The sequence below is a fragment of the Podarcis tiliguerta genome (assembly GCF_965153285.1).
Source record: "Podarcis tiliguerta genome assembly, chromosome: 16".
Taxonomy (NCBI): Eukaryota; Metazoa; Chordata; class Lepidosauria; order Squamata; family Lacertidae; genus Podarcis; species Podarcis tiliguerta.
Window position 1 is genome coordinate 34,120,563 of NC_139549.1, and position 12,496 is coordinate 34,133,058.

At 48.0% G+C, this 12,496-nt stretch overlaps 1 long non-coding RNA gene across 1 annotated transcript; it reads right to left on the bottom strand.

Moving 5' to 3' along the window:
* Positions 1 to 5,656: 5,656 nt before the first annotated feature.
* Positions 5,657 to 11,564, bottom strand: LOC310666923. The gene is made up of 3 exons (XR_014506107.1): positions 11,441 to 11,564; positions 7,039 to 7,152; positions 5,657 to 5,740 (listed from the first exon to the last, which is right to left on the bottom strand). It is a non-coding gene; the product is annotated as an uncharacterized lncRNA (long non-coding RNA).
* Between the last annotated feature and the right edge of the window lie 932 nt (positions 11,565 to 12,496).

Below are 12,496 nucleotides of genomic sequence, written 5' to 3' on the forward strand. Positions count from 1 at the left end.
TATGACCTGGAAATCTGTCTGTGGACAAACGCCGGCTCCCTCAGCCTGAAAACAAGATGAGAGCCACAACCCCATAGTCGTCTTTGACTGGACTTAACTGTCCAGGGGTTCTTTAACTTTACCTTTACCTAGTAAACTATAGGCAAAGTTCCACAGAGTTCAGGACATCTCATAAAATTTTGGTGAGAGCTTTCCAGAAATTGCCGCTGCTGCCAGTGCCGTTCCTCCACCAGTGGTGAAGCTAGCAAAGCAGGTGAGGTGCCCATCAGGATGCCGCCTCTTGGGCTTCCATACCTGAGGTGACTGCCTCAGTCTGTCTCATAGGTGGACCAGCCCTACCTCTGAATACCAGTTGCTAGGACTGACTGAATGAATATTTGTGTCAGCCATCGGCCATAGCAGTAAAACATTCATTCATTCATTCGTCCCATAGGACGCTCTGTCTCATAGGACGCGTCTGCCCGGCGTGAGGGGCGCTCTGCTTCAGGGTGCCCCTCGCGCCAGGCAGCTATCCACAGCGTGGGGAGCCCTGCGGGGACCTCCCGCAGGGCTGCCTAGGCTGCGGATGTGTTCCCGAAGCGTCGGGCGCTCTGCTTTCAGGGCGCCCAACGCTCTGGGAAGCAGGCTGCTATCCGCAGCCTAGACATCCCTGCGGGACCTCCCGCAGGGCTGCCTAGGCTGTGGATGTGTTCCCGAAACGCCGGGCGCTCTGCTTTCAGGGCGCCCAACGCTCCAGGCTTCAGGCTGCTATCCGCAGCCCAGACATCCCTGCGGGACCTCCCGCAGGGCTGCCTAGGCTGCGGATGTCTTCCTGAAGTCTGGAGAGTGAGATGGGTCGGTGTGCACTGACCCCTCTCGCTCTCCAAGCTTCAGCGAAAACCTGCATTCGCCCCATAGGACACACCCAGATTTCCCCTTCATTTTTGGAGGGGGAAAAGTGCGTCCTATGGGGCAAAAAATACGGTAAGCGTTTTTCATGTGGAATCTGTTGGAATCATCCCTCAAGTACAGCCAAGGGAAATACATTCAATCTTTCGAGAGTAAAAGCTAGATATCACATGTAAGGAGAGCATGTCGTGCTTTCGGGTCCTGCTTTCAGGCTTCCCCTAGACCAGGGGTCAGCAACCTAAAGCCCATGGGCCAGAAGTGGACCGCAGAGGTTGTTTGACCAGCCCACGAGCTGCCCCCAAACTGAGTTGCCCACTCACGCGCTGCGGTAAACTGGAGCAACGCGGTGTAGGGACTTGCTTCTGCGGCTCCGGAAATTGCGTCTGCGCATATGCCGAAAATTGCGTCTATGCAGGCACCGGAAATCGCGGGGGACACGATCTCCACGGGACCGATCCGGCCCAGGCAAGATAAACCTTGCTGACCCCTGCCCTAGACATATGGCTGGCCAATGCGAGAAAAAGATTCTAGACCATAATGGGTCTTTAGCCTGATCCAGCTACAAGGATCTTCTTACATTCTGCGTAAAATGGATGTTTCCCAGTGTATTTGTATGAGCTCCAAGCCTTCTAACAAATAAATCATCTTCTGCATTGTCCCTTTAAATGGGGGGCTCACTAGCCCTCGTGAATAGTTCCTAAAACACCATAGAACAGAACTAATGGTTAACTGTATTCTAAACGTGCCACTAAAATTCTTACAAAAAGGAAATTGGTTATTTCCTCACAGAGGGAGGGAAAATGAGGAGGGGGGGGAGATTGTGCAGGCCTATAATCAAGAATACAAAAACTCATCGTTCTTTGAATAGAGAGACGGTGCTTTCTTCCTCATGCAATGAATACAACTGCAATTTCAGACATTTAATCAGCTGCCAAAACCCAAGATGAAATCTGAACTATTTCTCTCTTTTTGGCACTCTCTGCTCAAAATGACACTTATGAATTTGCTTCTGAGCTGCTTAAAGGGCTTTGCTTCACAAAGGAGTGACAAGTGTCTCTCTCTGTAGAAGATTCTAGTAATTCTCCCGATGATAATAAACTCCCTATCTTTAGAAAAATTGCTGCATGTTGTTGTAAAAGAAAAACAGGATACAGAGAAGAAGCGTTTATTTTTTTAAAAGAGAAAAAAAGTTCTGTATACTAATAACAGCTGTTTGTCAGCTCCACTTTTGCTTCTGAAGTATTTGGTATTGCAGGGGAAAGAGACAGGGATCAAGAACATCAGGTATGTGGGCCAAATGTGGCCCCCAGTTATTGTTACGTGGCCCTCGGGACTCTCCCAAGGCCTTGCCTCCTTCCAAATCCTTCTCAGCAGCCCTGCTGCCCATCCATTTTGAGAGTTTCTGCCTGGCTGGGTTGTGTCCTTGAACTCTGCTGGTGCCTCTGGCCTGCCTAGATGGAGGACAGAAAGGAGTGAGTATGTGTGAAGAAACTTGTTGTTGTTCTTTAGTCATTTAGTCGTGTCCGACTCTTCGTGACCCCATGGACCAGAGCATGCCAGGCACTCCTGTCTTCCACTGCCTCCCGCAGTTTGGTCAAACTCATGCCGGTAGCTTCTGGAATACTGTCCAACCATCTCGTCCTCTGTCGTCCCCTTCTCCTTGTGCCCTCCATCTTTCCCAACATCAGGGTCTTTTCCAGGGAGTCTTCTCTTCTCGTGAGGTGGCCAAAGTATTGGAGGCTCAGCTTCACGATCTGTCCTTCCAGTGAGCACTCAGGGCTGATTTCCTTAAGAATGGATACGTTTGATCTTCTTGCAGTCCTTGGAACTCGCAAGTGTCTCCTCCAGCACCATAATTCAAAAGCATCCATTCTTCGGCGATCAGCCTTCTTTATTGGATAGTGACTTCGAAGCTACAAGCATGAGTCTGACCAAACTGTGGGAGGCAGTGGAAGACAGAAGTGCCTGGCGTGCTCTGGTCCATGGGGTCACGAAGAGTCGGACACAACTAAACGACTAAACAACAACAACACTATAGAACTACATACTTCCTCAAAATTCTTCTTGCATCCTTATAACAAATAAAGGCAGGCCCCGGTGCTCAATTTCCCAAAAAGAGCCAAAACGGGATGAGAAATCTGTTGTTATTCTGCTACTGAGAGTTCCTACTGAGAGTACCTGCTGACCTCCCCTTCTTAAAAGATGCACAGCACCTCCATGGGAAGCCGCAATCAATAGCCCCATCCAATAGGGTTCACAGTTATTTAGTCATCAGCTCATTAGAAGAGGGAAACAGATTACACTCTTCATAATTTTACTTATTGATTGGGGCTGTTTTGGGGAAATTTATTTTTATTTTTTATTTTAAGGCCCTCTTACGATAAATGTGCCTAAAGTGAAAAATAAAATAAAAATGCACGGCTAATTAACTATTCCTATAAAAGCAGGTGATAATTAATGGCCCATCCAGTAGCAGTAAAAAGAAGAAGAAGAAGCTTTTTAAAATGGGGGGAGGGGACTATGATAAAGTTTACAGAAATGCTCTGTTGCAGAAAATTAAATCCACAGTTTGCATCAGCAAGCTAACAGCCTCACAGCACTTTGAGCATTAATAGTGTTGTATGATTTACAATTTAATATTGTGAGCTAGCAAAAACAGCTATCGTTCTGATGGGTAGGAAGTGCATATATAGAAGGGAGGGTTTGTGTGTGGCAGGAATTTATCGGGTGGGAGAGGCATAGAAGGGCTGAGACACAGGCTACCCTGGCAAGACTTTGCAGCTGGTAAGTGGTTGTTCAATGGCAAATGTGCTTCAGTGAAAGCAAGTGTAAAAGGATGCACATTTGGGGACCGAAAGCTTAAGATCACAGCTAGCTCTGACTATCTCATGAGCACCAGAAGTGTGCCATTCAAATTAGCTGGAATCCATCATGCATGCAGTGTGCATAAACCCAAAGGACCTCTAAGCATGGCTTAATGCATCCACCCCACATTTGCAGAGCTATAACTAGGCATCGCATGGTTCAGCTTCCATTGTAATAAAAGTTCAAGTCTAGTCCTGATGAGTGCTGATCTTTAAAAAAGAAATTCCTAAGCAATCAGAGAAATTTTCTGAGATTTACTCCCGTTGTTTTTGTGAGGGTCACCTTCAGCTAAACGTGGGGGGGGGGGGCAGCCTCTGAAATTTTCAATCAATGATGCTAGAGAGATTGCAGGCGGGGTTGGGGGGGGGAGAGAACTGATATACAGCTCAGAGCCACCTTGGGACATGGGCTTGATAGACAAGCTGGAGCTATAATATTAGCTCAGACGATCACAAAAAGATAATCTCCCTGTCAAACAGAATGTCAGCAGTACAGCAGAATATTTATCGAGGAAATCTTTTCCTGCACCCCAGGAAGTGATTTGTTTTGTACTGTCAGTTTACAAGGAGTGCAGGAGGTCCTCCAAGGACAAACACTGAGTTGCCTCTATTAATCCCCAGAGAAACATGAGAGCGTACCCAATTGTCAATGATGATGGGACTCGTAGTCCCAAACGTCCAAAAAGTATTAGTTCTTTCTTTGTTTTCTGCATCTATGCCTTGACCAAAAAGGCTAACCCAAAATCAAGCTCACCATCTTAAAAAAGGCATGGCACGCAAGGAAAAAAGAAGGGAAGGGAAGAGGGCAAAACAAGCTCAAGCACAAGTTCTTAACATTACAGTACTTAAAGTTGCAGCTGATGTCGGTGGCAGTTCTGACCGTCTGGCCAGAATAGAATAGTTCCTCCCTTGAAGCTCGCTCCTCTCCCAGATCAGATCCTGGACCAGAGCAGGAGATAATGCTGAGGCCAAGAGGACAGGGCAGCTCCTGCCACACAGTTCTTCCCTCAGACAGCTGACTTGACGGCAGTTAGACTGCAGTTAGGAAGCTGCAGCACAGACTAGCTGCAGAATAAGTGGTGATGCATTCAGCGGCAGTACCAGAGGAATGTGGTGTAGTTAATTGTGAGGCACTGCTCAGGAGCTAGATACCTTTATGGAATGTAGGAAGCTACCAGGTCAGACTATCTGTCCATCTAGTAAGGTAAAGGGACCCCTGACCAGCAGGTCCAGTCATGGCTGACTCAGGCTGGGCGTCATGAGGAAGACTTCAAACAGCTCACTTGGCTAACTGCCAAGTGAAACCAGACATGCAGAGAGCTTCTTTTCTGTTCTTTTATTAGTAAAGGGACTCCTGACCATTAGGTCCAGTCGTGGACGACTCTGGGGTTGCGGCGCTCATTGCGCTTTACTGGGAGGGAGCCGGCGTACAGCTTTCGAGTCATGTGGCCAGCATGACTAAGCCGCTTCTGGTGAACCAGAGCAGTGCACAGAAACACTGTTTACCTTCCCGCCGGAGCCGTGCCTATTTATCTGCTTGCACTTTGACGTGCTTTCAAACTGCTAGGTTGGCAGGATCTGTCCATCTAGCCCTGTACTTTTTATTTACTCTGGCTGGCAGTAGCTCTTGGATTTTTAAGATTCAGTGCGGATTGTTAAAGCTGCATTAATGTTTTTAATTGATTTTGTATCGTGCCAAAGCATTTATTTCGTGAAGTCTGTAATTTAACTAATTAATGATCAATACCTATACAACAGCACAACATCAATAAGTTTCCGTTCTTGGTTGCAGGCTGAGTGATGCTGTCCAAGTCACAATGGACAACAGGCTCCGGGAGGGGGACCAGAGAGTTAAGAGTTCTGTCACTCTTCATCAGTGATGGCATCAGCACTAGCCAATTGACCCTGAACATCATGAGAAGAGCCTGCTTAATCTGGACAATGGCTCGTCTGGCCCAGCATCCTTCTTCCTGTGGACACCCAGATACCTGTGAGATACCCACAAACGTGAACATTCTCCCCTCCTGGGGTTTCCAGAACTCCAACCATGGTTGTCATCTTCTGCTCACTAACCCCACAATGCACTGCTTCCCAGCTTTGTAGGACAAGGCCCAGGAAGGGGCATGCTCCTGCCTGGCTCTCCCGCAGTGCACTGTGTTCTTTCCCCCACCCCAGCTCAGTAGGTTTATTCAGGACATTTTCAAGCCTTTTGTGTTTCTCCCAGATTAAGGCAGCTATTTTATCTATTTCTCCAACATGGCGAGTCGCTTCCAAGTATCCAAGCACATCATTAAGGGCAATCTGGCCTTGTCACGCTTAAATAGCCTTCCTCTTTATATATTAAAAATGCATTAAAGGCTTTCTTGTTTCCCCACCAATTAGAGAGGCACAAATTCCTAGACTACAAACATAACATTTTGCCGGATTCTGCTCACACGTCAAGAGGAGCGTACCTTTATTTTTAAATGAACGGCAGGTTTTTGTCAATTTATGGGTATAACATGGCATGCAATTTGAGCGTTATAGCTGCTAAATAAAAGGCTGGGAGATTATCCGTTTGTTTGCATCTTCTCTGCATCAACTGTGTTGGCTTAGCAACACTCCTGTCTGACAGTACTTCCCCGTTGTTTCATGTGGCACTGTTTGTACAACTAAATATAAGAACGCAGGAAGAGCCCTGCAGGATCAGGCCAAATGAACAGCCCACCTAATCCATTATCCCATTCTCACAGTGGCCAGCCAGATGCCTGTGGGAAACTGACGAGCAGGATTCAAGCACAAGAGCCCTCTCCCTTCCTGTGGTTTCCAGCAACTAGCATTCAGAAGTACAGTGGCGTAGCGTGGGTTGTCAGCACCCGGGGCAAGGCAAGTAATTTGCGCCCCCTAACCCGGGGCAAGGCAAGTAATTTGCGCCCCCCCCCCCGCTGCACTGTCCCTCCCCCAGATAGTCCCTCGCTCTCTCTCCGCACCGCACCGCACGCCTGGCACCCTCCCCTCCACAGTGGGCGGCGACCCGGCAGCTCGGATCGGATTCGCACAGCCAGCACTGCAGTGAGAGAGAGTGAGTGAGCCAGGTAGGGGCAGAGAGCTGTGAGTGCGAGCGCCCCCCCCCAGATGTTGCGCCCGGTGCGGCCGCCCCCCCCCTGCACCCCCCACGCTACGCCACTGCAGAAGTATTACTGCATCCAGCTGTGGAGGCAGATCATAGCCATCAAGGCTAGTCATGTGCATTATAAACACCATACACTATTAAGATCCTTTCCGACAAAGCAGTTACTGGGCTTACTGTTCTCTCCTTGCCTTGCATCCATCTCCCCTCGTCCCTGCTTCCTGTCCCTCCTTCAGACTCCTCCCACACTATTGCTGGTTTTGCTTCTGAACTCCGTTCACATTGTTACACCTGTCCAGGAAAGGAAGGAGGCAGTGATTTGGCCCAACCTGGGTTCACAGCAATCAGCGCTGTTTCTGTTCCATTGCAGTTCACCTTGCGCTATAACCTATGTTTTTCATTTCGCTATCCACTACATCCAACACTTATGTGATTATTTAATTATGTACCGTATTTTTCGCTCTATAAGACGCACCAGACCACAAGACGCACCTAGTTTTTGGAGGAGGAAAACAAGAAAAAAAAAATTCTGAATCTCAGAAGGCAGAACAGCAAGAGGGATCGCTGCGCAGTGAAAGCAGCAATCCCTCTTGCTGTTCTGGCTACTGGGATAGCTGCGCAGCCTGCATTCGCTCCATAAGACGCACACACATTTCCCCTTACTTTTTAGGAGGGAAAAAGTGAGTCTTATAGAGCAAAAAATACGGTAATTAATTTCAGTGGAATAAAATAACGTAATTATTTACATAACATTTGTGGACTGAAAATAAACAACAGCCAATACTGCTCATATTTACTTGTGTGATTTCTGTTCCTGACCCTGGATGAACATGCAAATTGCAGGAATGTATGTTTCCATACATGAAATTCTCCAATACATGTCATCTGCCACTAGCAATCTACCAGTTGTCAACTTCTGTCTCCAGGCAGAAGCTATTTGCCCATGGACTTATTCATTATCTTTTCAGGGCCAGGATAAATATATCCTGAATTAACTGTATCTTTGACAGCTACTACTTTTCCTTAGGCTTAATCTGTTTCTTGGTTAATAAATTCACAACAAGTTTGTTGTTGTTTGTTGTTTGCTTTACTCTTAATGATGCACTATTTTTGATTGTGAGCTTTTGAAACTGATTTGTGGTCTATTCTGTGTTGGCACAGTCTTCTCCAAGCCCTCCCAAATTCCCAAGCTTTGAACTGATGTGGCTCCACCCCTGCCTTTTTGCCTCCTGAACTCATGGGCTGCAATAGTTGGCTACACCACACACTCACATGTACACAGACAGACAGACAGAGACAAATACCCCCCTGTTTAGCTAATCCAGGGGTCGGCAACCTAAGGCCCATGGGCCGGTAGCAGCCCACGGGGCTCATCTATCTGGCCCATGGCGACCCCTCCCGCCCCCGCCTCCGCTCTTACCAGCACGGCACGGTGCAGGGACTGACTTCTGGGTTGATGGCGTCTGGGTTGATGGCATGCGCACGGGCTCTCCTCTGACCCGGATGTGCGCTGGAAATAGAATGTGTACATGCGTGCGGGATGGAGAAGTGCCCGTGCGCATGCACACACGCTATTTCTGGCGCACATCCAGGTCGGAGGAGTGCCGGAAATAGCTGTTGGGATACTGCCAGGGAGACAAAGTCCATCATGACTCCACGTCGTCTCCGGACGTCCATCGATCTCCCATAGACACGCAGTATCAGCAATTAGCGACACGAGCTCCAGAAATAGCTTGCCACATTCCAGAGCCGATGCACGCTCTATCAGCAGATAATGCACAGCGAAAGATGCACTCAGGAGAGCATTATTTACAAGTTTATTTCTGCGTTGATCAGAAAAAAGGAAAAAATTGCCTGCCTGCTTCAGTGTCTCCGGCACAGAGAGAGAGAGAAACGAAAGCAAAGACACAACAGAAACATCCTGTGAAAACAGGAAATACGCAGGCTGTGACACAAACATCCTGCTCCTTTTTAAGGTGGAATGGAAATATCCTAAGAATAGCATGTGCACCCGCCACCAGCCCACCCTCCGACAGACGGAGCATGGACTGGCCCATCGTCCAGTAAGCTTGCTGACCCCTGAGCTAATCCATGTAGATCAGCAAAGGAGGGGGTTGTTGTGGCCTAAGGGCTCATCACATGATCACTTTGACGTACATGGAGAAAATAATTTGCGTTGCCATCAGGGCATTGGGGTAAAGTAACACTGTGTCTATTTTTTTCTTTTTACCACTGCTGCCAAAAGTTGGGGGAGGATGATATGAAGCTCCCATTTGTTGGGTCTTCATTTGAATGAGGCCCCTGAACTAGGAGTAGATTATTGGCCATAGCAATGTGCAGCCCTTTGCAAAGTGTTGGCTACACACCCACACACCAGCCATCCATTGTCCATTGCTTAAGCCAGGAAATTTTCTGTCCTTGCAGCACAATTTCTAATGCAATGGTGAACAAATTTAGCATGAAATTTTGCTAAAGGCAGAACAAATGGTGCTACATTATAGGTCTCCACAATCTTACTGTGAGCAAATACCTTTTTTAAAAAAAAAACAAAAAAAACAGCCTGTTTTTTGAAAGGAAAATCAATGTTCTCATTTCTTCAGTAGACCTGACACACACACACACACATACATGCACACACACAGACGTGTATATTCAGATATTCCTGGGGTTGTGTATACACTACTGGCTCATAACACATCTAGGTTGTTCTTTTTCTCAATGCAGATTGAAGCTGGTTTAGGGGGAAATGCATCAAAACACAGCATTTTCATGAGAAACAACAGGATAGATACAGAATAGCTATGGGTTGTAGCTAATGAATGTACCAAACCAGAAGTGTTAGGAATGTGTGCACAGCCCCAGTCAAAATCCACTGGGCCTGGCATCAAAGTCTGGTAAGCCCTTCTGGGAAGAGGAGAAGCAAGAAGAACGTGTGATGGACCTCAGCTCAGGATGGGGATAAATTAAAAGCTCACTGGAAACGGCCTCAGACTGACATTCCAGGTAGCAACCTACCTTTAGGAAGTGTCAGGGAACTGCCATCAGTGTCCGAGGGAGAGAGCAAGCTCCGAAGGGATCCCAGAGAGCGTCCCGGGAGTGGGAGGGGCAGCCCATCTTCTGGGGGAGAGAATCAGCGTAGCTCCAGTGGAGAAGGGGGAGAGATGGGGGAATCGGCGAGGCGATCCCATGACTCCTTGCTGGGGACCAGCGGGGAGAGAAGGGGTCCTCCGCTGCCCACGCCCTCCTTGCGCAGAAGGCTTCTGTGCAGGGAAAGTAGGCGGAGACTGGGCGTCAAAGAACTTTTATGCTGGAAGAAGTTCAAGAAACGCTCACTGACGGATTCTGCCAGCGATTGAGACGGTCACGGGCGAGTGGCTGCCCAGACAGGAAGGGTTCACTCAGGCAACCCAGCCAGACGTTGGGACAAGCTTACGCACGAGCAACCCCTAGAACCATTACAGGAAGCTATAGCACTGAAGGACCACATAACACCCTTGACAGCCTGGGAGCTGCCAGAAAGGGCAACCAAGATGGTCAAAGGGATTGCAACAAACTATAGAGGAGACTGGCCACCTTGCAGCCAGCTAGACTGAAGCAAGGAGAAATGCATCCTTATTGGTCCTGCAAGGCTTTAAGGGGACTCAGGCTAAAGACCCTTCTCAGGGATACTTCAAAGATAAATACTGTTTTGGTTTGCAAGCTGCAGTGATAACGCTGGAGCCTTGCTTCTCCACCACTGTGGCCTGAAGGAACAAGCACTCCAAAATTGTGGATAAGAAAAGCTATGTGAAGGAGCAGGCTGAAGATAACTCAGAAATTAAATGCTCTTTTGTTTGGAGTTGAAACTCAGCACTATGCCTGCCTGCTTGCTAGCGAGCTAGATCTTGGTATTTTAAAATAGAAAAGAAATGAATTATTGAACCATATGTGAGATGAATGAATGTATTATATTTGCATGGACTTCTGACCTCTTGGTCCATCCTGTTTTATGAATACACAATGACCTATATTTTTTAAATAAAAGGCTAAGAAAAGGATAACAGCCACTGTTCTTATGGAGTCAGCTCAGCTGAGAATATGTTCTTTCGTTCTTTTTAATGACCCACCTCTCAGTGGGAACAATGGAATAAACTTCACCAGTTCCAGGAATGGCTTAGTTTTCATCCTGGTTTTGGGAAATGCCATGAGATTGGGAAATCAACAGACTCATGACTTCCCCCAGCATGCCCATGATTCTTTCCATAACATCCCCATTTTCTGTCTTACTGACGCAAGAGTTGTGGCAGGGGCAGACCTCGGTAATATGCCATCCTATAGAGGCCATTTGGCACACACACCCCAGCCCTCACAGCACTGGTTTAAGCTGGGCTTTGGGAAGGTGGAGTGAGACTCTGGCAGAGTCCTCCAGCTCTCCTACCATATTCCCAAAGCCTGCTAAGGACTTGCTTGGCTTTGGGAAGGAGGACAGAGGGCTCTAGGATCCTGCCAGAGCCCTCACATCTCATTCCCCAAGCCAGGCAAGTGTTTACCAAGCTTTGAGAAGGCACATTCCTCAGCTATGTGCCTGGTGCGACCATACCGTTCACACTGCCCGAAATCCGCCTCTGGCTCCAGAACTGGAAGTGCAAAACCCACGGGAGTTATGTACAGTGGCAGGGTGAGAACATCCAGCATTGTATCTCCCTGCCTGGTCCCAAGAACCCTGCAATGCAGGAATCACAGCTAAAGAATCCCTGACCATGTAACCTCCCTTTAAATACCTCCAAGGCAGAAGAGTCTACCGCCTTCTAAGTTCCACTTCCAAGTTCTACTCTCAAACAGTTCTTACTGTCAGATAGTCCTTCCTAACATTTAGCAGGAATCTCTTTGAATCCATTGATTAGGGTCCTACCCTCTGGAGCAGCAGAAAACAAGCTTGCTCCATCTTCCGTGTGACAGCCCTTTAGATCAGGGGTAGGCAAACTAAGGTCTGGGGGGCAGATGTGGCCCAATCACCTTCCAAATCTGGCCTGCGGACGGTCCGGGAATCAGCCTGCCCTTTTATTTAAAATTCATCTCTGGGTTTTTTGTGGGGCCTGCCTGGTGTTTTTACATGAGTAGAATGTATGCATCTCTGGGTTATTTGGGGGGCATAGGAATTTGTTCATATTTTTTCTCCAAAATAATCCAGCTCCCCACAAGGTCTGAAGGACAGTGGACCGGCCCCCTGTTGAAAAAGTTTGCTGACCCCTGCTTTAGGGGGGCCATCCCATGGGGCGGACTGAGGCAAAATGGGATGGGACACCCCTGACTAGGGCCTATGTAAGAAGTGGGACCTACAGCAAGTCAAGTTCAGGTCTGAAGCCAAAAGCTACAGGGCAAGGTGGGTCAGAAGTTGCTAGACCAAGTGGGCAACTTGTGATTGGGTGGTGCCATTTTGGCTGCATGAGGACCAGCATTCAGAGAACTGAGATTGTATGCTACAGTCCTTCCCGCTAGCTGGTGCCCTCTGGATGTTGTTGGACTACAACTCCCATCAGCCCCAACTCTTGTGGCCCATGGCCAGGGGCGATGGGGATTGTAGTCCAACAATGTCTGCAGGGAAGTCAGGTTGGGGGAAGGCTACAACCAAAAGAAGAGAGTCACTTGCAATGCA